This window comes from Cebus imitator, unplaced genomic scaffold (genome assembly GCF_001604975.1).
Source record: "Cebus imitator isolate Cc_AM_T3 unplaced genomic scaffold, Cebus_imitator-1.0 Scaffold275, whole genome shotgun sequence".
Classification (NCBI taxonomy): domain Eukaryota; kingdom Metazoa; phylum Chordata; class Mammalia; order Primates; family Cebidae; genus Cebus; species Cebus imitator.
Window position 1 is genome coordinate 3,039,262 of NW_016107590.1, and position 26,945 is coordinate 3,066,206.

A 26,945-nucleotide genomic window follows, 5' to 3' on the forward strand; every position below is an offset into this window, starting at 1 on the left:
GATTATTTGCACAAGCCTTTCACACTGCCGGCACAGTTAAATTGCTGTTTTATTTTTCCTGTGTTTGATGAGTGTTAACAGGAGCGCCATTTGAGGAAACCCAAACCAAATACAGCTCTTTAATTGGGGTTGGAGTGTTTGGGAAAAGCCACCCGGTGAGTAATTCCACTGTTTAATGTTTGAAAGTTCATCCACCTCACTATAGGACTTATGACAAGATTAATTAAAGGAAATTGACAAAAATGCAGGACCTTGCTCAGCCAACCCGAATAGCTTGAAATACGGTGCACCCGCTTGTGGGGGTGTAGATTATTTGGTGCAAGATCTAATTCCCTTCTCTCTGTTTTAAAATCCTATCTTTGCCAAACAGCTCCACGTTAAGATTAGGCAATTTTTAATTCAGTATCTACTCAAGAAAGCACAATCTGGAGAAACAAAATGACAGAGGCATCTCATTGGGCCCATGTGACTTCCTTTCCTCACAGGGTATGCCCTGTGGCTGATGAAAGTTTCAGCTGACTCAGAAATCCTTGTCTTTTTATTTCACCCTAAACAGTCAATGATTCATTTTTCATGTTTCCCCACTCCTTGCGGTTTAATTGGGTTTCAGTTGTGTAACCTGCAGAGCTTGGAAAGCAGAACTAGTGACCTCGGATGGTCTCACTGGTGTGCACCAGAACAAGTGTAGTTTTATCTAGCCCTGTTGCTAGAACTGCAAAACTGTATGTGCATTGGCTTCGACATTCTGACCTTAGATCAAGCCTAGGATAATGGGAAAAGCCCCAGATTCTGGCCCTGGATTTGCTCCTGGTTTCGGACACTCATTTTACCTCTGTGAGTCTTGCCTATAGCATAGCCCAGTTGGATGGCACCAACCTTACTGTTCCTTCTAAAACTGAAATTCTCAGATACCTGTGGTGCATAATTCTACCTGCTCTTTCACATCTATAAATAAATAAAAGAGGAAGACTCAGTGATAAAAAGATATGGTATTTAATAGCTAAAAGAACGAGGCTCTTTACTTCCACATTGAACATCAGAAAGGAAATCTGTAGTTTTCTTGTTACTGAAAATTCTATAGAATTTAAGTAGAATAGATATGCTTCCTTCTGTAGCTATTCTTTGCAGCTTAAATGACTATACTATCCTTAAGTAAACCACATAAGAAATACTTTGTAGATCTACAATGGCTTGTAATGATATTATTTATTTGTTTAATATACTTCCCCTTATAGTGATCAGGACTCATGCTACCTTTTTCTTCCTGACAAGCTACTTATTCAGTTATCCTATTTTACATTTAACATTCAATTTAGGTGAAAGAATGAAAGTAATGTGCACATCAATATGGCTGTGAAATAAGAGATTTTTTGTCTTCTCTGAAACTTTCTCTTTTCTAGCTGCTGATGCAAGTTATCACTCATGACAAATTGGAATCATAAGCCTTGAGTACAAAGAGCCCATTTAAGAACAATTATCAGCTTTGTCATACTGGAAAATACAGGCATTATTGATTTCTTTTCCTCTGCTAAACACAGTTTTCTAAATAAGAAACAGGCATGCTCCTGTAGCATTTCTCATGTGTGTGTGTGTGTGTGTGTGTGTGTGTGTGTGTGTGTGTGTGTGTTTGACATGCAGTTCCACAGAACAAATGGAAATATTTTTAATTACATATGTTTTAGTTAGAAATACACTTGGAATTTTTTTTAATTGTAGTTTGTAATAGTCCTGAGTCCTGGTAGTTGGTTTATTTTAAAATGTAGATGCTACACCAGATTGAAGTATTAGCAATGCTTTATTTTACCTGCTTCCCTATCCACCCTGCCTTTCATTAAGTGCTTCCAAGAGAAATACACATTTCACACTGCTCACAGCTCTAACATTTTCTTTGCCTATTTCTGACTTCTGACCTTGTCCAGACAGACAACTGTGCTATGATGACTTTACCTTTCAACTGTCTGCTTTATAATGCTGTGTCTAGGAATGCCCCAGCTAAAAGAAGGAGCCACTTATTCAGGCCAAATATGTGGAATATTGATAAGCCCATTCAGAGTTAAAATGTGTTCCGGGCAGCTCACAATGACCTTCTTAGAAATACATTAAGGATGTACAAGTGTCTCTGGTCTTTATTATGGTCTTGGCTATCTATATTAGACAAGGACAGCCTTTGTCTGACTAGTTTTTGCTATCAAATTCAAACTTTCATGTTTATTACAATAAACGGTCACTTAAATACCTGAAAGAGTTCAAGTTTTTACATCAGTATGCTGAATGAGTTCAAAGCATTCAAATAGTCTACTATGCTTGAGTCAAGGCTTCTCTGCTGTTGTCAATGAGTCCACATAATCTAGCTAGAAAATATTCTGAGCATTTTTCTGAGACGGCAGAATTTCCATGTCCTAGACTTATATCTTAAAGAATGTGCAAGCATGTAAAGAATCTTTAAAACAAAGGCCATGCAGCCTTGGTTGATACATTACTCTTCAGTTCTTAAATTCTAAGTTCTTTGGGAGTAAGGAATTTATCTTCTTCATCTTTCCAAGCTGAGTACCTAGCACAATGCCTCACATTTAGCAAATGTCCAATAAATGTTTGTTGACCTAAATAATTATGGCATCTTGAATATTCATCCTTTACTTCATGGTAGTAGACAGACAAGTCATGTAATCAATGTGTACAACTTACATGTATAGGAAAATAGTCGTTCCAACTTACAGAATGTCCTGTTTGTGAATTCACCTAAGGCTAGACACAGGTTCAGATGCAGAAATGTCACTGATATTACAAAAATGAAGATTTCCCTAAAATATGATTGAAATAATACACTTATTAGAGTTAAATCAGTATACCAACAGTAGAAGGGAAGATTACAAGGCACAAAGAAAGAAACAAATCTTTGCATTAAGGTGAGGCCTCATCTTAAAAATGTCCTCTAAGACTATGTATTTAGAATGTGGTTTTTTTCTATAAACACCTTGCAAGAACCTGTAGATGCACCTTTTTCTGCTTCTAGACCTATTGGTGTGAGACTTAAACTTGATACATTTAAGTACTTTAGTAACATAAAGGAAATAATTTAATTGTTGATATGGTTTGGCTGTGTTCCTAACCAAATCTCATCTTGAATTGTAGTTCCCAGAATCCCCATGTGTCATGGGGCGGACCAGGTGGAGATAATTGAATCATGGGGGCAGTTTATCCCATGGTGTTCTTGTGATAGTGAATGACTTCTCATTAGATCTGATGGTTTTATAAGCATCTGGCATTTCCTCTGCTTGTACTTGTCCTTCCTGCCATCATGTGAAGAAGGGTGTGTTTGCTTCCCCTTCTGCCATGATTGTATGTTTCCTGTGGCCTCCCCAGCCATGCTGAACTGTGAGTCAATTAAACCTCTTTCCTTTATAACTTACCCAGTCTCAGGCAGTCCATTATAGCAGTGTGAGAACAAACTAATACAATAATCATTGTCATATATTATTTCACTCTTCTTAAGTAAGCATGAATTATTTTTTATAAAAATAATAAAGCTCTTTTGAAAAAGAAAGTTGAGTATGCCTTTCTTTCAAATGGAGTATGACGCCAAATACAGACAAAAAGAATCAGGAAAGTCTGCAGATGAATGTAACAACCACACTAAGTCTTAAAGGATAAGGGAATTTAGCCTGGAGAAAGGAAGCGAGGTACATTTCAGGCAGAGGGAAGAACATATGTTGCTGTACAGCTTTGGGTTTAAATCACATCACGTTAAAAAGGCCTTCCTTGACTATAATACAAATGTTATTTATATTTTATAGAAACAATTAATAATTTAGGAAAATTCTCTACCTCTTTCCTCAAAAAAGCTTTTGCTTTTTTCAAATAGAAATATGAGGTTTATAATAAAACAACTAATAAATGACTCAATTTGACCTCATTGTTTTAAATTCTTCAAAATATATATCTTGTATATTTTTTCATCTATCCAACAAAATTTTATTGAACCTACATAAACTTTTTCTAAGAACTGTGATAGCTACTGTGAATATAAGGGTGAAAAAAACAAATGTAACCTCATGCTGTCATGGAGCTTATAAGTCTTTGAGGCCATCTCTCCTCTAACATCATGAACATAGTTAATGTGTCTAGAAGAAAATTTCTAAGTGAAAACTCATATATTAATGTTTTGGGTTTTATTTCTGCATAACAAATCATCACACAACATTGTATCTTAAAATAGTAATTACTTATTATCTCACAGTTTCTAGGGGTCAGGAATTTCAGAGCAGCTTAGCTGAGCTATTTTGGCTGGGAAGCCTCGTAAAGTTTTAGTCAGAGTTTGGCTAAGTGTGCTCTTTTGAGGATTAGGCCACACTAGAGGATCTGCTTCCAAGGCCATGCCGTTTGTGGGAGGCCAAAGCTCCTTGCTGCTGAGCTTCTCCACGCAGCTGCATAAGTGACCTCACGGCATGGCACTGGTGTCCTCCGGAGCAGATGATCCAATAGGCCAAGTTGGAAGCTGTGGCTTCTTTTATGACCTAGCCTCAGATAAAAAACACAGGAACCCATAGTATTCTACTGACTCAATGTGGGAGACTAAGCTAAAGCATAAATATCAGAAGATGAAATTCACTGGGGGCCGCCTTGGAGCTGACTGCCATAATTACCAAGCCTTTGTTTAGAAAAATCTCTACGTCTGTAATCCAGTTTGTGACATAGTCATTAGTTCCAAATGCTCATTTAGTTCCCTAATAACTTGAAGTTGACAGCTTTTTTTACTTTGAAGAATGGATCTATAAGTTTATGAAGTACGTTTTCAGTAAGTCTTAGGCTTTTTGGGTTTTTTTGTTTGTTTGTTTTCAGCTAAATAATCATCCCTAGTACTTTGAAACCATTATTTTCAATCAGAGAGTAAGTTTTCACTCTGCTTTCAGTGAAGCATAAGGACCCCAATAGGTGGTGGAGTGGAGATATATTCTTCCCAAACAGTGAAAATTCTTACTTGCCAAGGAATCGTTTCATCTTTTTCATCCAACTAAGATATCAATTTTTCAAAATTTCTGTTGCCAAAAAAAGTTAAAAGTACCGATTTAATTCAAAATCTTACCAAATGAAAGAATTCTTTACACAGCATCCCTTACAGATGGTCAATGGGTAGTTGGACTACTTTACATGACAGGAGGCTCTTTTCTTCGTGGGAAACAGTAAATTCATATTCAGTAGAGAGCCAAAATCATCAACTCGCTGAAACCTCAACTAAAGGATTTTAATGGTGCCTTCTGGAGCAGTGTAAAACAGGTTGGCTCTCTTTTCTGTATGATAGCCCTTCTCGAAGCTGACGATAAGCTGTCATTTCTTGCCTTTATAAGCAAGTACTAAATTAACTATGAGCCATTATTATTTAAATCCTCTGAGGCCACATTCTATTACCTGGTTGCAAGTCTTCATTGTTTTTTTGAAGGCACTGTTTAATTCAAAATTCATGTTATTTTTCCTTAGTCCAAATTGTGAAATTTTACTAAATGCAAAAGCAAATACTTGCTAGATGTCTTAGAGGTTGTGAATCTGATTTAACAGCCCACTAGAAATATAAAGCTTAACTGAAACAAATTCCTTTTCTTCTGCCTTTACATCTATTTCCCCGAAGAAGGGTTTAAAAATCAGATTGCAAATCCTAACTGCTACTTTTTTCTATCTGTTTGACAGGTAATCTTTGGGTTTATTTGGAGTCAGAGACGAGATTACTTAATCCCAGGAGTCCTATTTTCCCTTTTGCCTAAGGCTTTCCTGGTGTTAATTAGGTGCAAGTGGAGATGCAGAATTAACACTTTCAGGGGCAACATTTACCTTCCTCTCATTAGCTGCACTGCAGCAAAAATGATGTAATAACATCCTTCATTGCTAAGGATGCCATATTTTAAAGCATTCTCTAGTGCACCAGAGACAGTTCATAGATTTTGTTCTCAGCCATAGATTTACCAGGGAAGAGCCTGAGTTTTGAAGACAATTTGCTCAATGTTATTACTCTTGGGGACTAACTACTTTTGAAAATTTGTCTTGCTGTTGGGTGGCTGATTGGTTGCCTTTTCTTTGACCTTACTAAATGGTGAAATGCCTATCTTACGACAGTAGTATTTCTATCTGGCTTTGTACTCCTTTGAACTGATGCCATATGGAAAGATTCTTCTCTGGCTCTGTATACATCAACAATTAAGATGATTACTTCAGACTTTCTGGAGAGTTTTATCAGCCCCAATAGCTTGCCCTATCATTACACACAATGGTATATTTTAAAAGGCCCTGTCATATATCAGTCTAAAAAATTATGTTGAAAAGTGGTATCCTTATTCATATAACACAAATAGTTTTTTGTAACTAGTAAAACCAGTGATCTGTGCAGGGTCAAGAACAAGGTAAACATGACTTATCTCTGCATATTTCTGCCCTGTTTACTTTCTTGCAAAAGTATTCAGGATGAGACAAAATTGAAAGAACTGTACTCTTCAAGTAAACGAACAAATGGCCTTACCAAAGACAGAGTCCAGTGAAATCAACTCTCACCTCAGATGCTAATGTTCTGAATTTAAAATGTAAACAATTTAAAACTCATGTTAAAACAGACTGTTCATTAAGTTTATAGAGCCATGCTATGTAGGTATATGGAAACTTCGACAATAAAAATTTAAGACTTTGAAGATTTAGGCCTAGTAGGGAAATTAAAATTAAAATCTGATTCTCATTGTGACTTTTATTACATATTTCTAATTTAAAAGTCATTAATAAAGATGGGGTGTATTTCATCATCATAAGAAATCACTGAATACTGTAAACAATTCATTTCTAGGAAAATTAGAGAAATTTCTCATCATGTCTTTTGTTGGCGACTAAACTTTGAGCTGTTTGTGGGCTACATCTATGTTGGAAGAAACAGACTTTAAAGGGGGTAAAATGGTCTTACTGACTTTTCTGCAGGTTATATCTGAAGAAAGATGTTCTAAGGAAATCACAGGAATGAAATAATGTCACATGATTTCTCCTTTTGTAAAAGTTAAGCTCAAAAAATTAGCTTTAAAGATAATACTACCCTATGTAAATGGTAGATTACATTATCGCCTCAAGATATGATGACCTTGATATATCTATATACAGGGTTATCAAAGAGAAAAAGACAATGCTAAGTACTCCAAATGTTCTAAATAATGTTTAGATGACCAGAGAATGTAATGGTACCTTGGGGCTGCATAAAAAAATGATTATCAGACAATTATAATGTATTTAACATGTTTAAAGCCCTATATCATACTCAAGATGGGCTCTTTTCTATATTATCCAACTTTTAGTGGAACATTAGGAAGTTACTAAAATTATGTATTATCTCTGTTTTATAGATGGCTAAACTAAAACAGAAACTTAATGACAGTAATAGATCTAGATTATAGGTCAATGAATGACTCAATTTGTGTACTCACCATTTTCCTCTGAATCCTCCAGGATTCTATAACGCATTATTAGGAATAAGAGTAAAGCTCTCTGGCTAAAATCTCTGCGGTTATATTGTCATTTATTACATACGCAGTAATCAATCCTCGTATGGCTGGTGCATGAATTATAAGAATTTATCAACCTAACCAGGGCAGTTTTGAGAGTGAACAGGGATGCTACTAATTATGTCAGTACCTTATGCAGTCATTCTAAATATAAGTGGAGACTGGAAAACTGTTGACAAAAAAAAAAAAAGTGTATTTTTTTTCTGTTTTGTTATGCCAGAGGAGTGAGAACTCTTTTTTTATGCATATGTGAATTTTGCTTGTTTTTTGTTTTTGCCAGGGTAAGAGGGATTTGAGGAATGTAATTCCACTCTTAACCAAGAAAAGGCAATTGTTTCCTCTCTACTTCTCAGTATCTCCGAAAACCTTATGCCGGTTAATCAGTCACATTCCACATTCAATTACATAATATGAAAGATAATCATAGGGAAAACATTCCTTCTTCAGAGATTTTCCAGGATATAAATGTGTGTGTGTGTGTGTACTTGTACTTATACACATTTTTTTTGCCTTTTTCTTTTATTTATTTATTTATTATTTTTTTTTTTTGAGATGAGTTCTCACTCTGTCACTCAGGCTGGAGTGCAGTAGCATGATCATAGTTCACTGCAGCCTTGAACTCCTGGACTCAAGTGATCCTCCCATCTCAGCCTCCCAAGTAGCTAAGACTATAGGTGTGTACCACCGCACCTGGCTAATTTATCTTTTGTACAGATGGGGTCTTGCTTTTGGCACATACTGGTCTCAAACTCCTGACCTCAAGAAATCTTCCTGCCTCAGCCTCCCAAAGTACTGGGATTACAGGCATGTGCCACCACGCCTGGATTTTTTTTCCTTATCTTAAGCAAATAGATTGGGATAATGAAAATGACTACTGTCATTTTTTAAAGCATTCAAATGTCACATAAATATTTTTAAAATCTTCATTAAAACAATTTTGGAATGCTAAGAGTTATAATCTGAAACCAAAAAATTCAGTGATTACATTAGCAGATTTTAATTTTTATTTCTTAATAATCTAAATAAGGAATTTCAATGCATTTATATTATTTCTAAAATGCTTGTTTTTATTTCTACTAGCTTCCCTTATTTTTCTCTTATTCTGTTTTCTGTTCCTTATTAATTTGCTTCTTTAGTTTTTCATTTCCTAGTTATTGTTTGATTGGTCATATTTTGATTCTTGTGTTTTTGAAATAGGTAATTCTAACTATATTTTTTTCTAGTTAGTACTACATATTATTATTTTAAAAGTTCTGAATAAATTTTCCTAACAACATCAAAATCAAGCAGTAACTTTATTAATCAGCTTTGCCTGATGACAAATAACTTCCAGACTTCAGTGGGTTACCACAAAAAGCTCATTTCTCTGTTTGGTTTTACGTCAATTGTAACAGGTTGACTGTGGCTCTGTGACATACATACACATACGCGTGTGTGCACGCGCGCACACACACATACACACACATATATAATATACACAGACACACACATGAAATATATATATATTTCATTCCATCTAGGCACAGGAGCAGATCTGAAAAAGACATGCCATTCTTTTGCAACAGAAAAATACCAGACTAAGGCACTCAAGACTCTTAAAACTTCAAATTGAATGTGGTATATTTCACTGCCCATTAGCCAAAGCAAGTCACATGGCCAAGCCTAATATCAAAGGGGTTGGGACATAAGCTTCCCCTATAAGATGATGCTTTATGTCACATGGCAACAGGTAGAGTAGAGAATACCTGAAAACGATGGCACTATGTACTACAGTAACTCTAACCTGTTGCTCTGACAAGATAAGATCAACATGCACTGAGCTCATCTAAGTGCTAGAGATCCTATAAGGAATAAAGCTATCCTTTTTTTTTAATGAAACTTAAACTCAGGTTATGATCTACCTATTTCACTATTCTTCTGGCTTTGTATTGAAATTATCTGGAATTTGCACTTTTTCCAAACCCTGACTAGCTCATTTGCATGCAGCAGCCTATTCTTATATTATGAATTTGGTATCCTCTCAAATCTCTGGGGATATGAACATCTATTTTAAAATTTTCTTCTATTTCTGGTATCAACTTTGTAAGGTGAGAGTTTATCATTTTATATAGTTATGTATATCATTATAATATGTGACTTTTCTCATGTTCATAGTGATTGATCTATACTAAGGACTAAAGAAGGCTTCCCCAGTTCAAGTAAATACCACTGTTCCCCAGGCAAGGTATGTGGGTTCTGCTCACAGGCCATCTGATTATTACAAATAATCAGTAGCAAATAACCAGGAAAGGGCCTGGTATGTGGGAACATATTTTCAGTTGATTTTCTTTTAAGGTACTTGGGATCTTTTCTTTTAAGCTTCTAGGGATCTTTTCTTTGGCATACAGGTGATCTCATCTATTACAAAAGATATTTAGACCCCTCCTCTGTTTCTCTCCCTAACACAAAGCCCATTCTGTAAGTTCTCCCATGGACAAGTTGTCACTTATTTAAATAACGTATCTCCAAGCTCTATCTTGAGGTCAGACATCAGAGCCAGTCACATTAAGAGTGGGCTCTTGCAAAGAGACTCACAATCCTTTAAATAAATATCCAAAGATGGCCTCAGAGCCCACTTCTGCTGCCTCTGATCTTAAGGGGACTCCTGGTGCTGCAGCCCAGACCAAGGGGAGATTCATGAGACGAGTGAGGTTCTTGCCTCGGGCACAAAACTTAAGCTAAAACACACAGTAATCACCATAAATAATACTCTAGTGCAATACTTCAAAAGACCCAAAAGTAATGCAGAATTCTGTAATAAACAAAGTATCAAAGTCTTAAATAAGTCAAAATCACTGATAGTACTCTGCCAAGCCACTGCAGAGGATGAGGCAAAACAAAAAATCAGTAGTTCTGATTTTTTTAGTGTTACTTTTGATTTTTCAAAATATTATTTAAACTTAATCATCAAGTTTTGAGGGGACACCCTCTCAAATTTTACATTAAACTCACCTCATTCAGCTCACCCCAGTCCTGGCTCTGACTCATGGTCCTCCTGAAAAAACCTATCATTTTAGCAGTACTACATTATATTTGTACCATATGAGTAGTTCTTTAGCTTTGTTGGATCAAGGGGAAAATCTCACCTGTCAGCTTAGAGCTTTTACAACTTTCTCAGTATAGTTGCCCACTGATGAAATTTTCATTTTTTTCTACAGACTATAGACATTATCTTTCATGTTTTTTTTTTTCAATAGAATTTTGGTAGAAAAGAAAGGTTAACTAATGTGTATACATGTGCTGAGTCAGCTATCTTGAAACAAGCTGGCAATAGACATAAAAGCAAGATAAAATAATGATAAGATTAGTTATTAAAAGTTAAGGCATATTGGGGTACGTAAAAGTGATGGCACATCTAAGCATTATTTTTAAGTGGCTACCATTCCATTTTCAAAAATAATGGAACAGATTGAGGTAGGCATATTTTAGAGTTTAGAAATAAAAGGTTAGAGTAGAAAGGAAATAGATAAATTCGATCATCTCAATCTAGCCATAAAGAAATACATTAGAGACATAGGCAGAAAAACTACTCTGCTTCCACTTCCTCTGAAGACTCCAAAGTATTGTAAAATAGATAATTCATTAGAAGGGAAACACCTAACTAAGCAAATAGGGGACCTTTGAGAGCATTGCATTTAAAAACTTACTAAATTCAGGTTTAAAATATACTTAAAGACATCCAGTGCCATTTTATGATGGAGACCAGCCATTGCTCACCTGTTTAGCTCTAGCAAAACTTACCCCCTTGTGCCCTTGGCAATTCATGTTAGGACATTAAATGACTAAATTATGTCTCAGACACTTAGTGGTTAAAAGAAAAATATAATATCTACCCTTTGTTAATTGTTTACCATGTACCAGAAAGTGAGATATTACGGCATCTACTCTTCACGACACTAGAAAAACTAGAAATGAAAACTTTCTGCGTTTTACACATAAGAACGCCAAGGCTGGGGAAGTCAAATTACTTGATCAAGATTATGCATTTCATATTTGCTGAGCTGGGAGTCAAGCTCAGGCATCTGTGATCTTAAGCCTCTGCTCTCAACCAACATTTTATAGTTATAGAAGGAGTTTATTTCATCATGATTGGTAATCAGTCTAACCCCACAGTAAACATGGATCAGTAAGTAGAGAGCCCTAGTTATCTCTTCCTCTGATAATTTCATTTAAAACCTGTTTAATATGACTGCATAACTGTTCTTTGTACTTCAGTTTCTCATGTATAAAATGAAACAGTTCCTAAGATTTCTACGCATTCTACAATTCTATGATTCTGTGATTATTGTTAGCAGCCATTTGTCCTAAGTAAGATATCATTGGATAACCCCGTGACTGTAAAAGGCAAGCTGAGTATAAGATGTAAATAGGCAGACTCAAAAGAAACCACGGTAATACCCATAATTTCAAGAAACTCTTTTCATTTTCATTCTCTCCCTTTCATCTTAAATCACTTCTTACTTTTTAATTGCCACAATCTTGCTCTTGTTTTATCCTGTAGTAATAGAACTAATATGATTTCATTTGGCCTTGCTTTCCCTACCTAGAATTTTTCTACCTTTTAAAACCAAGATATCTTTAGATGATCAAAACACCTTATGTTTCACCTTTGGAGATTTCATACATCTGCCTAGGGGAGCATGTTACCTTCACTGGTACAGTGAGAACCTCAGAGACAGCCTACTGAGTTACCCTACTAGCTAAAAAATAAAACAAAACAAAACGAAAACAAAAAAACTATTGACCTCGGCTCTCTAGAGTTTGTTTTTGTTAAAGTTAGATGCTGTCAGGGAACTTCAAATTAAAATAATGAAGTTCCATCTCAAAACCATCGGACTAAAATTTATAAAATACTGGAGAGGATATCTAGCAACAAAGACTGTTATGGAGGGGAATGTAAAGTGATATAACCACTTTAGTGAACAATTTACCAAAACATCAAAAAGTATAAGATATACATGGCCTAGGCACCAGCAATTTCACTACAGTCATGTGCATCCAGATAAATTCTAAAAGTGCTCATTGCAGCATCCCTGTTACTATAGAAAAACTATAAATAAATATTCATCAACAGGAGAGCTGAGATATGCATTACGATAGATGCAGACAGTGGAATGCTATTATTTCAGTCCATTTTATGCTGCCATATCAGAATATCACAGACTGGATAATTTACAATGAATAGAAATTTATTTTCACAATTCTGGAGGCTGGCAAGTCCAAGAGCAAACAGTTGCACCTTGTGAGAACCCTCCTGTTGCATCATCCCTGGTGGAAGGCAGAAAAGTAAAAAGAGGGCAAAAGAGAAAGCAGAGGCCAACTCATCTTTTTATGACAAACACATTTCTTTGACAACAGCATTAATCCATTTGTGCAGGTAGAGACCTCTTGACCTAAACACCTCTTAAAGGTCTCACCTTCTAACAGCTCCACATTGAGGATCAAGTTTCCAACACATGATTTTTGGGGATCACATTCAAACCAGAGCAGCTATTCATCCATCAATATGAATGATCCAGAGCTATATGCAACACCATGGATAAATCTAAAAACGTAATAATGAGGGCAACGAAAATAAGTTGCAGAATGGGACATACTGTATGAAGTCATTTGCACAGTTTAGAAACATGTAAAGCCAGAGAATATTTTGTTTTTAGATACATAATTTTAAAACTTATAAAAAGAGCTTGGAGGATAATAAATAAGACTGAGAAAACTACTACTTCTTGAAAAGAAGTGATTGGATTCACGTGCAGAGGGTTTCAATTACGTCTATTCTTCCTAATTCTTAAGTGGGTAATATATACATGGTTATTTGTTATATTATTCTTGCACTTTTTTGTATAACTTTATTTTATAATAAAAAGATATGTTTCTATTCTCTAAATGTAAAATTATAAGATTCAATGTGTTTTTTGAAATTATACATATTTTCATCCCTAGACTCTTCTGATATGTCCCCAATGAGAATGAAAATCCGCTTTCTCAATCCACACTTAACATTGACTTCATTATCCAACAGCATTTTAAGCACCTACTATGGACTTAAGCAAGTGCTGGATTATGTTGTTGACCATTGTGCTCATTCCCACCTGTAGAAGAGCCCACATTTGCTGGGAAATGGTAAAGTCTAGGAGAGGCAGCATTTTAATTAGATTCTGGCTAAATTGTTACCAACATCAACAACTTTAGGCTATGCTCAGGGCTGCTGCTTAGTGCAATGGCACTGGCTTACTCAAAATAATAATAATGGCCAGTCACAGTGGCTCACGCCTGTAATCCAAGCACTTTGGGAGGCCGAGGTAGGTGGATCTCCTGAGGTCAGGAGTTCAAGATCAGCCTGACCAATATGGTGAAACCCTATCTCTACTGAAAATACAAAAAACTAGCCGGGCATGGTAGCATGCAGCTATAGACCCAGCTACTCTGGAGGCTGAGACAGGAGAACTGCTTGAACCCGGGAGGCAGGGGTTGCAGTGAGCCAAGGTCACACCACTGCACTCCAGCCTGGGCGACAGAGTGAGACTTCAGTCTCAAAATAATAATAATAATAATAAGGAAAACCTCTGGTCAGCAGCCCCCAGAACTCTCAAGCATGGAGACTTGAGATAACCATTTTTTATGTCCAATCTGCTTTCCAAGCTGTCATGCAAGGTGAAACTGAGGAAGAAATGTGTGGTCTGACTCCAATTACCCTTTACTTCATTTGCTTGTGAGTTTTCTCAGTAAAAGATCGTTAGATTAAGGTTTGATTTCCAGTGACAGGGTAACAAGAACCATTTTCTAGACGGTTTGGCATCCACTGAGACTCTGAACTCCATTTCCTCAGAGCACTACTTGGTGTTGGCCCTCTCACTCTTGTAGTTAACTAATGTCAATCATCCCACATTTCTGCAAGTATTATCTGCTCAAGAATTCACTGTTGTTGTTGTTTTCTCTTGAACTTATTAGTCTCTAATCAGTCTCTCCTAGCAAAACCTCAGTACATTTCCCCACCCTGCCCTACTTCACCTTAGCCACACATTCCATTACCATGTCCTGAATTATTGTCTTCAAATGAGTCACCCCTTCATTAGCTTAGCTCTTTTTACCTTCTTCTCTCAGGTACTACCTTGTTCAACCACACTTAGCAAGAGCTCCAGTTCATCAACTATACCACCACTCTTTCACTGTTGCTCATCCTCCTGTTCTTCCTTCTCTTTCCTTGGTGAGATTCCAGGTGCCAACATTGAAATTCTTTCTTTGCAAATACCTTCAATTCCCTGTCCTCTCTCCCTCCATTGCATTCATTTAGCAAACAGTGACATCAGTTAAATCCAGACTTTCTCTATGCTTTCTCCAAGCAAGTAAATATTGCTGGGGTAAAAAAAAATTACAGAATTGGTTGGCTGAAATTGCTTTAAATACAACACACAAACCTGAAAACAGAATTCAAGACTAACCTTGTTCTATTATATTTTTCTACTTAGTTTTCTTTCTCATTCTGCACGGTGACTATTTCTTGTTTTTTACCTCTGCAGTTCTTAAGCGTATAATCCCTTCTACTGCCCCTTCACATTATTCACAATTTAAAATCTTGCTTCATACTTGAGAAAAGGAAACTGATAAAAATAAAATTTTCTAATAATGTAATAGACATAGCTATGAACTTACCTGCATCCACACCCATATGCTCTATCTTCTCTCCTGTTAAACAAGCAGATCCCTGTCTCTATTAACACCCAGTGTATCCAACTGTGCTGTATATCACTTCCTAGTGTGTGTTCTCAAGGACTGTACTCTTGTGGTGCATTAGTTATCTATTGCTACATAACAGATTATTCTGTAATACTGCAGCTCAAAACAACAAACATTTACTATCTCCAGTATCTAGGGGTGAAGAATCCAAGAGTGGCTTAATCGGAATGAATCTAAGTGAGATCTCTCATAGTTTTGTAGCCAACTTATCAGCTAGGACTTCCATCATAGCACGGATGGGCTGGGACTGAGGATCCACTTCCAAGCTCATGCATGTGACCATTGGTCAGTTTCTCATTGGAGGTCTCAGTTCTCAATTCTCCACCACTTAAGCCTCCCCATAGGGTTGTTCATAAGATGGCAGCTTGCTTTCCCCAGAACAAATAATGAGAGAGAGAGGGAGAGAGAGAGAGGGAGAGAGAGAGAGAGAGAGAGAGAGAGAGAGGAGAGAGGAGAGAAAGAGAAAGACCAAGTAGGAGCTGTATCCTATTATAACCTAATTTTGGAAGTTACTACCCCACCACTTCTGTTGTATAGCCCTAATCACACAAACCAACCCTGATGGAGCTGGAAGAGGCCCACACAAGGTTGTGAATGCCAAGAGATGGGATCCTTGGGAGTGGTCATCTTGAAGGATAGCTACCACATGCAGCTACTCTGTGTAAACTAAATTATAAAGTTCTCCCTTTCTATTGGAGCATTCCTATCAACATACAAAGTTAGACTTCTAACAGAAAAGAAAACTCCAGTGGCCTCACATTCACCTCCATCTGCCACCTACTCTGTTTGCCAAATCTCACTGCCAAACTGTTCACAGAACTTGTGGATACCCACCGTCACCATGCTATAGCACTTCTCATCATTTTCCACTCTCTTCCTCTGTTTTCTGGTCATACCACCCCTCTAAAATTATTCTTGTCTAATCAGTAGTGATTTTATGTTGCCTATTCTAATGGACCATTATCTGCCTTCATTTTACTGTAGCTGCTAGCATCATTTTAAAAATATTCTCTTTTTTTGCATGTAGAGATGAATTTAGGTTTTATGGAACTCTAAGGTTATGCATTTTTGGATCCTCATTTTAAAAGGAATATAATCATAATTTTTATATTGGATGTGAAAGTAAATATTTAGGATGAAAAATAAATCATAAAATATTACCAATATTAAAAGCTCGAAAATACCACCAATATAAAGAGAGGACAGAAAATAATGCAACTCCATAATTTTGTTCTCTTACAGTTTGGCTACATCATTTCTTACTGCTTCTTGATATAATACTGATCTTGATATATTGTTTTCTGTAATGAGAATAGAAAGATATTCAACTTCTCCCTTGAAATGGTTGATCAAAAAATCCCTTTTATTTCTAGCTTAGGAAATGTACTCTCAGCTTCACAACTTGTTAGATTTGTCAAATTTGGGGACTCTTTTTTCAGGTTTATTTCAAATATGAGATACAAGGTTTTGATGGATTTTCTGTAGACTAACTCTGGCTTTATACATTTCACAAGTTATTTCTCCTCCACTCATGGGACTGAGCATCATGGTCAGTCCTCCAATCCTTCCCACTGTCATCAGCTGCTGAGTGAATTTGCACAGCAGGCACCAGGGCATTCCTGGAGGCCATTCCTATGCTGAGATGGTAGCAATAACTCAACTATACAGGAAAAGGGTTGTGAGCTACATAAACTTATCCAACTAAATGTATAAATTAATACACAAATGTGCCATTTCCAATAAACACATGCATGTAATATCTGTATATTAGCTTATTATTGTTGTGTAACAAATTTAGCAGGTTAAAATGACATACAATTATAATCTCAAGGTTTCCATGGGTCAGGAATCTGGGCACAACTTAGCTGGGTCCTTCTCTGCTTAGAGTCTCAGAAGGCTGCACTCAAAATGTCATCCAGGACCGCGTTCTCATCAGAGGCTCACCTGGGGAAAAGTCTACTTCCAAGAACTTTCAGATTATGGGCAGAATTTATTTCCTTGCAGCTGTGGGACTTACGGCAGCCTGCCTCTCCCAAGACAGTCATGTAGAGGCTCTAGCAAGACAAATGTTATACTCTTACGGAATCACATACATGTAATCATTTTCATTCCATCTCCCTTTTTTGCAATCCATTGGTCAGAAGCAAGTCACATGTTCTGCCCATATGATGGGAAGGGAATTATAAAAAGGCATGAACACCAGGAGGTGACGATCATGGGGCTGCTTTCAAGGCTGTCCCCCACAGTCTCTTAAAGAATAAATACAGAAAAAATATAAAGTGATACATGCCATATTAACAAACATTTTAATGAGTTCCAAATAATTTGCATCTATCAGTAAGTTTCAATGACTCTATGAGGTAATGTATGTCTACTTTCTACATTGGCAAATGAGAATTTCAACTTTTTCAGATTCCCAAGCCAGCTAATTGAGCTAGAACTTGGGTTTGTCAAACTTCATCTTCTTCTAGTTTATTGCTTTATGAAATAGCTTCCTCTAGAAATACAAAAGATCAAAAGTTAAAACTTTTGTTCTTTGAGGTAGTTGTTAAGTACAGGAATTACTCAATACATATCTTTTAAGCATAACCTAATTATTTAGAATTAATTAGCTCCCTAGTTACCATTTGTATACAATTAAAATACATTTTCATCTTGACATTTCTTGATATCTCATCAAGTCTTCAGATTTATAAACCCAAAGATTTTATGAAATTTGTGCCATTTTTCTTTTACAGGTACTTGAGGTTGCTCTTCTCACTTAGTACACATCTGAGTTTTCTAAAGACCCATCTAAAGATATTCATCTTTAATTTATCCGAGAAAAGGAGCAAGAATACTTCATGACCTTAAGAGTATGTTTATATTGGCACTAGTGGCTAAGCTATAACTTGTCTAATTCCAATGGCCCCGTGTATTTTTTCTTTGCTCTCATTCTTCACTAGGAACCAAAATATAAGCATTCCTTGTTATTATAGGCTTTATCCTCTACACAAATATGCCCTTGGATTAAAAGACCATGTTCCTAGAGCAGAGAAAATACAGATGTTTTCACTTGCCCGTTTACATCACTCCACACAGCAATGATACTAGCCTTTTAGTAGTATATGCCACATTAGCAATCTGAGCGTTTTTGAATCAAAGCTGAAATTTGTAGTGCCTCTAATGTGTAATGAAGTTGCACATTTTTACCATGCATTCACTCAAGCATATGGGTTTTATAATTGAACTCAAGAGATTGTATTTTGGATTCACTTCTGCTCTAATAAAAATGTACACATACCAATGCTTCTGTTCCCATTTGGAAACACAATTTGATACAGTTTGGTCATCTGTTATAAAGTATAGATATGCTTTCATTCTTCTGTTGAAAAAATAAAACCATGATGACTTAATTATGTAAAATAGCATTACTAAATAGCAAATAGTTTATATTATATTTGCATATGGGCATTTAAAAAAATTACATGATGATATGAATTACCAGGGCCCAGAACAAATATCATTGGAACAAATATGCTTACTTTTGAGGAGACATGGAATTTAAAAGCATTGGCTTAGTTCTAATGTTATTGCTCTTAATCAACCAAGCTTTTAAATAAATGTTCACATTTATATGACTGTTTAGATTGTGGATTTTAAGAATGCTCAAATTACGTTCAAAAGCAAGTATTTCCAGATATTGCTCAAGACCTTACTTTTGAAATATGCTTTTTTTTATTGTACTTGAATGTAGTTGAATCACATCTACCACAAGAGAAGTAGTCAGAAAATTCATTACAATTTTTTAGAGTGCTTTTAAAGATTTAAATTAAAGTTAGATCTTTGGATAAGTTCAAACTTAATGGTTGTCATCTGTGTACAGTGTAGTTTCAAGGCTTATAATAACATAATTTAAATTTAAAGTTTTCGCATTTACTCCTCTGCCATAATGTAGAGCTGTTTATGTATATTTTTCTCACTTCTAATCATTCCATTAATGGAGGTATTGTAATAATATTCTTTTAATCAAGTAAAAGAAATGAATGCTAAAATGATCAAAAGTATTAAATGAACATTTTAAATTTAAAATTACATCCTAGAAAGTTGTTTTTAAGACATAATGATAATTCACTAGGAAATGAATAGAGTATGTATTTGTTCTTTCAAGGTGAGAACATAATAATCACTAAAATTTATTGGGCATTTTCTTCTCTAAGTATTCATTTCAGTGTGTTAACTTCTCTATCTGTTAACTTACTATACCATCACAACCACTTGATAAGAGAAGTGCCATTATTTTTCTAATTTTACAAAAGAGGAAACTGAGACACAGAGAAGCTAAATCAGTAAGAGGTAAAGCTGAGAGTTTCCAGATTAAGAAGCCTGCTCTCAGTGATTAACCCATGCCCTCTTGAAAAAGTCAGCATAGACTTGATATAGTCTCCTACTGACAACTTGGTCACTGTCTTCTTAAGAAAGTGTTTCTGGGCCGGGCGCGGTGGCTCAAGCCTGTAATCCCAGCATTTTGGGAGGCCGAGGCGGGTGGATCACGAGGTCAAGAGATCGAGACCATCCTGGTCAACATGGTGAAACCCCGTCTCTACTAAAAATACGAAAAATCAGCTGGGCATGGTGGCGCGTGCCTGTAGTCCCAGCTACTCAGGAGGCTGAGGCAGGAGAATTGCTTGAACCCAGGAGGCGGAGGTTGCGGTAGCCGAGATCGCGCCATTGCACTCCAGCCTGGGTAACAAGAGCGAAACTCCGTCTCAAAAAAAAAAAAAAAAAAAAAAAAAAAGAAAGTGTTTCTTTGAAGTGAAAGTATAAAATTCATATTTTGTCTTATCTGTTACTGAATTACATGAAAATGTATAATAAACATCTAAAGTCTACTCTACATTGTCCACTGTGTCAGAGAGACCCTTCTCAGATGATTCAGTCATTTAAAACCAACAGTAATATCTTTTGTTTGGAAATTAAGCAACAGAAAGGAATTCAAACAGTCAAGCTAAGTAAAGTCATTTTTTAAATGAAAATATATTCATGGTTATGCTACCAAGTTAAGCCAAATCGGTTTTGGAGGGACGATGGGGGGTGGGGAGCTGGGGAGAGATAGCAAGGCGAGAAATGCCAGATATAGGTGATGGGGAGGAAGGCAGCAAATCACACTGCCACGTGTGTACCTATGCAACAATTTTGCATGTTCTTCACATGTACCCCAAAACCTAAAATGCAATAAAATAAATCAATGGGGAAAAAAAATCTTAATAGGATTAAAAATTGTCCACATCCGCATATGAAGGCTGGATGCTAGAAGATAATAAAATGGCATGTTCAAAATTCCAGTTGAAATGATTTTCAATCTGAAATTTTAAGCTCAGCTGAGCTATCAATCAAGTGGGTAGAAAAAGGCACAACCCTTTAGCAAGTTGAAATGTGATAAAATGTATTCAGGATCCACTTCCCCCACAAATTGTGAGTGATCATTTCTCTTTATTAAGCATTCTATTTTCATTAGACTCTATGGTGTTCAAGGGATGCAACTTTAATTTTTAGTTGTCCTGCATGCTGTCCGCATAAAGTACACATTAATGAATAGTTTTTGAATAAATGAACTCTGCTCTACTTTAAATCATGATTATTTGAAGTACTGCATATAATAGTGTTGCTTTGACATATGAAAGTAACTTATTTCTTTATTTGCCATATCTTGATACTATATTTATTATTTACTCACAGATATTTCTTTCTTCATGATCTGGGTCTATTTAGAGATAAAGATCTTTCATCTTGTTATTCTCTCATTTGATCCAACAGTCTAAAGGATTTAGTTACTTGAATATTTAGGAAGAAGAGTAGAAGATGTGGCTCACATTTATTATAACAAAATATTTTTCAGAGCCATTCATGATGATGTTGACCTCATAAAACCAACTGCCAATAAAAGACATGATTTGAAAAAAAAATTATATTTTAATTTATATTACATTTTAAATTCCATAAAAAAAAATTTTAAGGTTTTTTTCCCTTGTCCTCTCTCCCAGAATGCTTAATATACATTAGGCATCTTACAAAGAGTTATTGGTTGATTCTGAATATTTTTTATTCCATTAAGGGTGTTTATTTATCCTCAGTTCACCTCTTTCCAAAAAAGATTTAAAGTGGGTCTTAGAAAGCTGAAGTTTAGAGATGGATAAATGTTTTGAGAAGATGAAAATGGAAAATTTAAAGAGAAACAAATGTGCCTAATTTAAAATATTCTAGATGCTGTTTTGAAGCTGTATTTTGTTATGTCCAAATAGTGTTGTTTTGATGCAGTTACCTGGTGTCATTCTCCTCTAAGAATTCTCCTGTTTGTTTGTTGAGTGGAAATGGTGTGACCCTGATGTGATGTTTGTCCCATCCTCTGGAGGCAGTGCCACACAGTGGACACCGTGAGAGGTGTGGAGCTGAGCGGCTCGGTGGGGGTGGTGGGGTAGCTGGGATTTTTTTTTTTTTAAGTATAAAATTAAGGGCTTTTCCCTTATTAAACAAGTAAATGGTGTTTATTACCGAAAATTCAAAAATTACAGGAAAAATTTTTAAATTCTCACAGCCCACCATCTGGAGGCAAACTCCAAAATTTTAAATGTATTTTTTCCTAGAAAATTTTACATATGCATATGGGCATGTTTTATGCTGAATAGACTTTTTACTTTAAATTAGTATCGAAACATGCCCTAGTGTAATTAGTATTCTTTGTAATCATTATATTTAAAATATTGTCCATTAAATGGGCAAGCCAGAATTTGTTTAACTGTTTCCTTACTGTTAAACACTTAGCATCTAGGTTGTTAATAGATTTTCATTAATTTTGTGAGCATATTTGGACATATTCGTTAATCTTTTGGAGCCACAGATTTGACTTCTTCTATATCTTGGGAATTATCTCTCTTACAGTGTTATTGACAGAAATGAATAAGGTAATAAATGATAAATAGTGAGTACTTACTAAATGTGGGGCCTGTTTCCCTTAGGTTTGGCCTTAATAGTGTTGTTTTAAAAATCGGTGAATTGATGTCTATACACATTAACTCACTAATGTTTTTAAAATGGTAATTACAAAAATGTAAAATTTCTTACTTTGTACAAAAGAGAAGGGTCCTGAAAAGTTGCTTTAGGTCCAGTTTTGCAGACTGAAAACTAATTATCTTTAAATTATTTGGTTCCCAAACCACTGAGAAGCTTTTTTTCCACTATATTTTTATAGAAATTTCAAACATGCCGCAAAATAAGGAGAAATAAATAGTAAAATCTACTCTGTTTTTATAATGTAATATTTCTGCATAAATGCAAAATTATTCTATTGGTTCTTTTGTTTTAAGCCCATTTCCTCATAGCACCATCAGTGTTGAAAATTTGTTTCCTCCATGTTCAGTTCCACTTTCCTGTCCTATACATACCGAGCAATCATAGCAGCTATCCTTTCATTGTTCAGCCAACTCTTTTGCTCAAACAATTATATTTATTAAAATAACAAAATTGATTTCCTGTCTATAAAAACAGGCATTTTGAAATCTATATTCTTCTCGGTCAAAGGTTGTGTCAATAAAATACTCAGTAAAGTGGAGATTTGGAAATCATCCAATTAATTTGATCAATAGACAAACTCAATATGTTAAATCGTAAAGGTTTTTTCCTCTTCTGAATTACTGTCTGCAGACTACATTGATAACAATTAGCCAGATAATCACCACATCTCATTTCTACTTGCGTTCCATGGTTCACTCCTCAGTGTTATGAGCCATTGGTAGACATGGCAGGTTTTCTCAAATTGTGACCCTTTCTCTACTGCTAGTGGTCAGTGGAGAAGTAAAGCAATTTTAAGGAAATGTGTGCTTTAACTGAATTATAGCTAATTAATAAACAACTTTGAGTATAAGAATATGCCAAGTAATATGAATGTTTTAGATCACATTAATAATCATATACAATTTTGACTTTAACATTTCCAAATGCAGAGATTTACTGGATAATTTTTGAAACATCTCTTTCACTTGTTTTTAAACTTTACCTTGTTTAAGATTTTAGTAGAAATGTAAAGAAATGAACAGCAGATCAATTTAAAATGTTGAACTGATTTTACAGCTATAGCAATAACCAGAAATTGATCCATTCCATTCTTCCAGAACAGTCTACAAATAAGAAGCAAAAGAGTGAAGGAAGGGCTTTTTTACATGAATCCATGACACTGTGTGATTATTTTACACATTAAGCTGATTTGTAACTGTTAAAAGAATTGACCCATTTTCAGAAAATAAGAGTACCTAGCAAATATAAGGAAATCCAATATAAACTTTCTGGACCTATTAATGTGCTGACTAGCTTTGGATGCTCTCCTAATTACTTCTTAATGTTTTGCACAAGTCATCAAAACCTGCTAATACATCTGTCAAGAAGGCGATTGGCTATGTATATATACAAATATATATCTGTTTAAGATATAGGTAAAACACACAAATATGGATTATATGATAGTATGCACCCTTTAATACCATGTTATGTACTTTTATAAAACTACTGGAATTTGTGCAGTACACATAATTGTTTTTTAACATTTCGGTCCAATTTTTGGCCTATTTTCTGTTTTTACATTTCTGATTTGTGCTGGAATTATGTCCAAAATACCATGTGAATCTTCCATCTGTTCTCTTTTAAACTTAAAAGTAGTTTTTCTTAATGGTATTTAGACCCCATTAAGTCATACAGGTATCTTATTTTCTTATTTTTAAAGTGGCTGCCTCATAAATATACATAAGTCAAAGTTTAATTGGTCTGGCTGGTAGGTACTACCACAAGGATCTTTTTAAACCATTAACTAAACAGGGAATAAGCTCTTCTTTACATTGTCTTATTCTAAGATGAGATACAAAATCAACTTTGATATTTATAGAAAATACTTTTGAATAACAAATATTTTCCATTTTAACTTTTGGCCTGTTTATAGTGCTAAAAAAAAAAGCTATCTGGAATCATTAAAATTTAGGGAGAAAGTAAAGGTTTTTGTAATTATTAGAATTATTCCATTAAAAATAATGAAATAGAAGTATTTGAGTATTCAAAATGTTACCCAAAATACTGAACTAAGAAAAAATTACAATAGATAATTAGATTTAAGATTGAATTTAAACATCAGATTTACTACTAATATGCATTGAAATAAGAACTGTAGGTAAATAGGTCAAAGACAAGGCAGAAAAGCAAAAACCACACTAGGTATTGCTGATAGAGGATACTGAATAGGGATGATTAGTTACATGGGTATGGAAATTCTGAAAAAGCAAAGAAGGAAAGGTGACAACAAGAGCTCAAAAGCATAGGAAGATGTCAGCAGCTTTTAGGCTAGGGAAATGAAATGGAAGTGGTAATGTTATCAGAAAGCAGAAGATTGAAAAGGAGAAGCCACTATAGGATTGGTGCTTGAAACTGTGAGACTGGACTCACGACTACTTCTGAGGGAAATGCCCACAGCGGGGATGGGGATCTCTAAGAGATACCTCCCCATGGATGCTCAGTCTGCAACATATTAGAGCACAGCTGGTTTTTAGGAGGCAGAGAGTGGGGTGGTTGGAGGCACAACTGGAGCATCAGCCACTGAGCAGGCATGGCATAGTTGGTGCTCAGATCACTGAAAGGCATGGACCAGGTCATGATGAGAACACCAGGTGAAACAGGAAATGAGAGCCTTCACTGTCTTTTGCTTCTGGAAACCCAAATGGAAAATGACCCTGCAGTGCCTCATGCCCACAAACAGGGAGCCAATTCAACTCATATTGAGTCTAGCAAATGCATTTTACACCACAGCACAAAATGCAGAAGGATGGGCTTTAGCAGAGAAAACAATAGATAAATAACAAGAAAATCCAAAGAGGAATCTGATTGGTCTCTTGCCTTCAAGGAGTACATTCTCAAAACACATCTGGTTGTAACACGTGTGAGAATAGTCCAGACAAACATGAAAAGAACAATGCTAAGGATTTCCTCTACTTGATAGCAAATTATATTTAAAACCTACAGTTAAAATAGTACAGTAAAAGCATACCAACAGACAACTAGAGTTAAGGAGTAAGTCCAGAAACACACACACACACACACACATGCACACATATACACATTTGCTTAAGATTAAAATGGCATTTTAAATGAATTTGACAAATAGGTTAACAATTCAAAGAATCTTGTTGGGACAATTGGTTTTTCACTGAAGGAAAAATAAATAAATTTTTACAACACACTGCAAACACATACACAAAATTCTATATGACTTTCTGATCTAAATATAAAATAAGAATTTGTTTAAAGTAAGCAAAAGTGAACACATGATAATCTTTGGATCAGAAAGGTCTTATTAAACAAGAAATAAAATATAAACAAAAAAATGTATATATTTGACTACATCGCAATAAGAAAAAAAAAATTGTCAGGACACTGTAGCAAACTGCTTTAGAAGCCAGGAGCGGGAGTCAATGATTCTGCTGAGAATCTTGGCTGAGACTTTATCCCTTTGAGGCCCCCTTTCCACATATAATAAGGCTTTAATAGCATCTACTTCAAAGGTTCATTCTGGTGATTAAATAAAATAATCCATGTGAAGTGCTTAGCACATTGCCTGATACATGGTAAGCAATTAGTGATAACTAAACAACTTCCATTTTCCTATTGAGCTACTAAAATTAATTTCAAAGATAAATTGCTATAAAAGTTATTATGTTTAATTTTCTTTGGAATTTCTTACACTTATTTTGCATACACTATTCAGGGACTAATCCAAGAAGACACTCTTTTTACATGTGTAGTAGAATTTTATCTTTATATTTTGATCAACTCCAAATCAAACATTTTATTTTTAACCTAAACACCATAGTTGTATTGAATTGTCTCTGTGACTTTATGCTTTTGTGACTTAAAAAATAATTTATGGAAATAAATACACAAAGTACTCTGATTTCTGATTACTTAGTAAAAATACTTCTTTTTATTAAACACAGAATGGAGTCTCACTCAAAATGCTGGTCACTGCACAGAAGCAAAGACTGGAATCATTTTCAGAGAAGTAAGAATTTCAAAGTGTCCCAAATATGTCAGCACAGTGAATTAAACCCTTTTTATGAGAAAGATATTATATTAATTCCTACATGAAAATAAAGAGAGACACAACTATAACAAAACTAATATTTATTGTGTACACTGTTCTACATGCTTGGTATATTAACTTTATTGACTGTTTAAATCCTCCCAACACTATGAAAGTGATGTTACTGTCATTTTCACTTTATAGATGAGGAACAGGTGGCCTGAAGAAGTTAAGTACCTTGAAGGAAATCACAAGCAAGAAGGTAGCGGAGGCCGGAATATTTTTTTCTTTTTGAGATGGAGTCTCACTCTGTCATTCAGGCTGGAGTGCCTGATGCGATCATGGTTCACTGCAGCCTCAATCTCCCTGGCTCAAGCAATCCTCCCACCTCGGCCTCCCAAGTGACTGGGACTACAGGCACACATCACCACACCTGAATAATTTTTGCATTTTTGTAGAAGCTAGAATTTAACAAAGGCTGTTTAACTCCATAAATGGTGACTTTTACTCATGACGCAATATTGGTAATTTTGGAGTCTGTTGTTGCTGTTTCC

The 26,945-nt window shown here is 35.4% G+C and overlaps 1 long non-coding RNA gene across 1 annotated transcript; it reads left to right on the forward strand.

Moving 5' to 3' along the window:
• Nucleotides 1–21,631: 21,631 nt before the first annotated feature.
• On the forward strand, nt 21,632–26,675 carry LOC119467291. Its single transcript, XR_005195828.1, has 3 exons — nt 21,632–21,719; nt 26,306–26,370; nt 26,596–26,675. It is a non-coding gene; the product is annotated as an uncharacterized LOC119467291 (long non-coding RNA).
• The last annotated feature ends 270 nt before the right edge of the window (nt 26,676–26,945 follow it).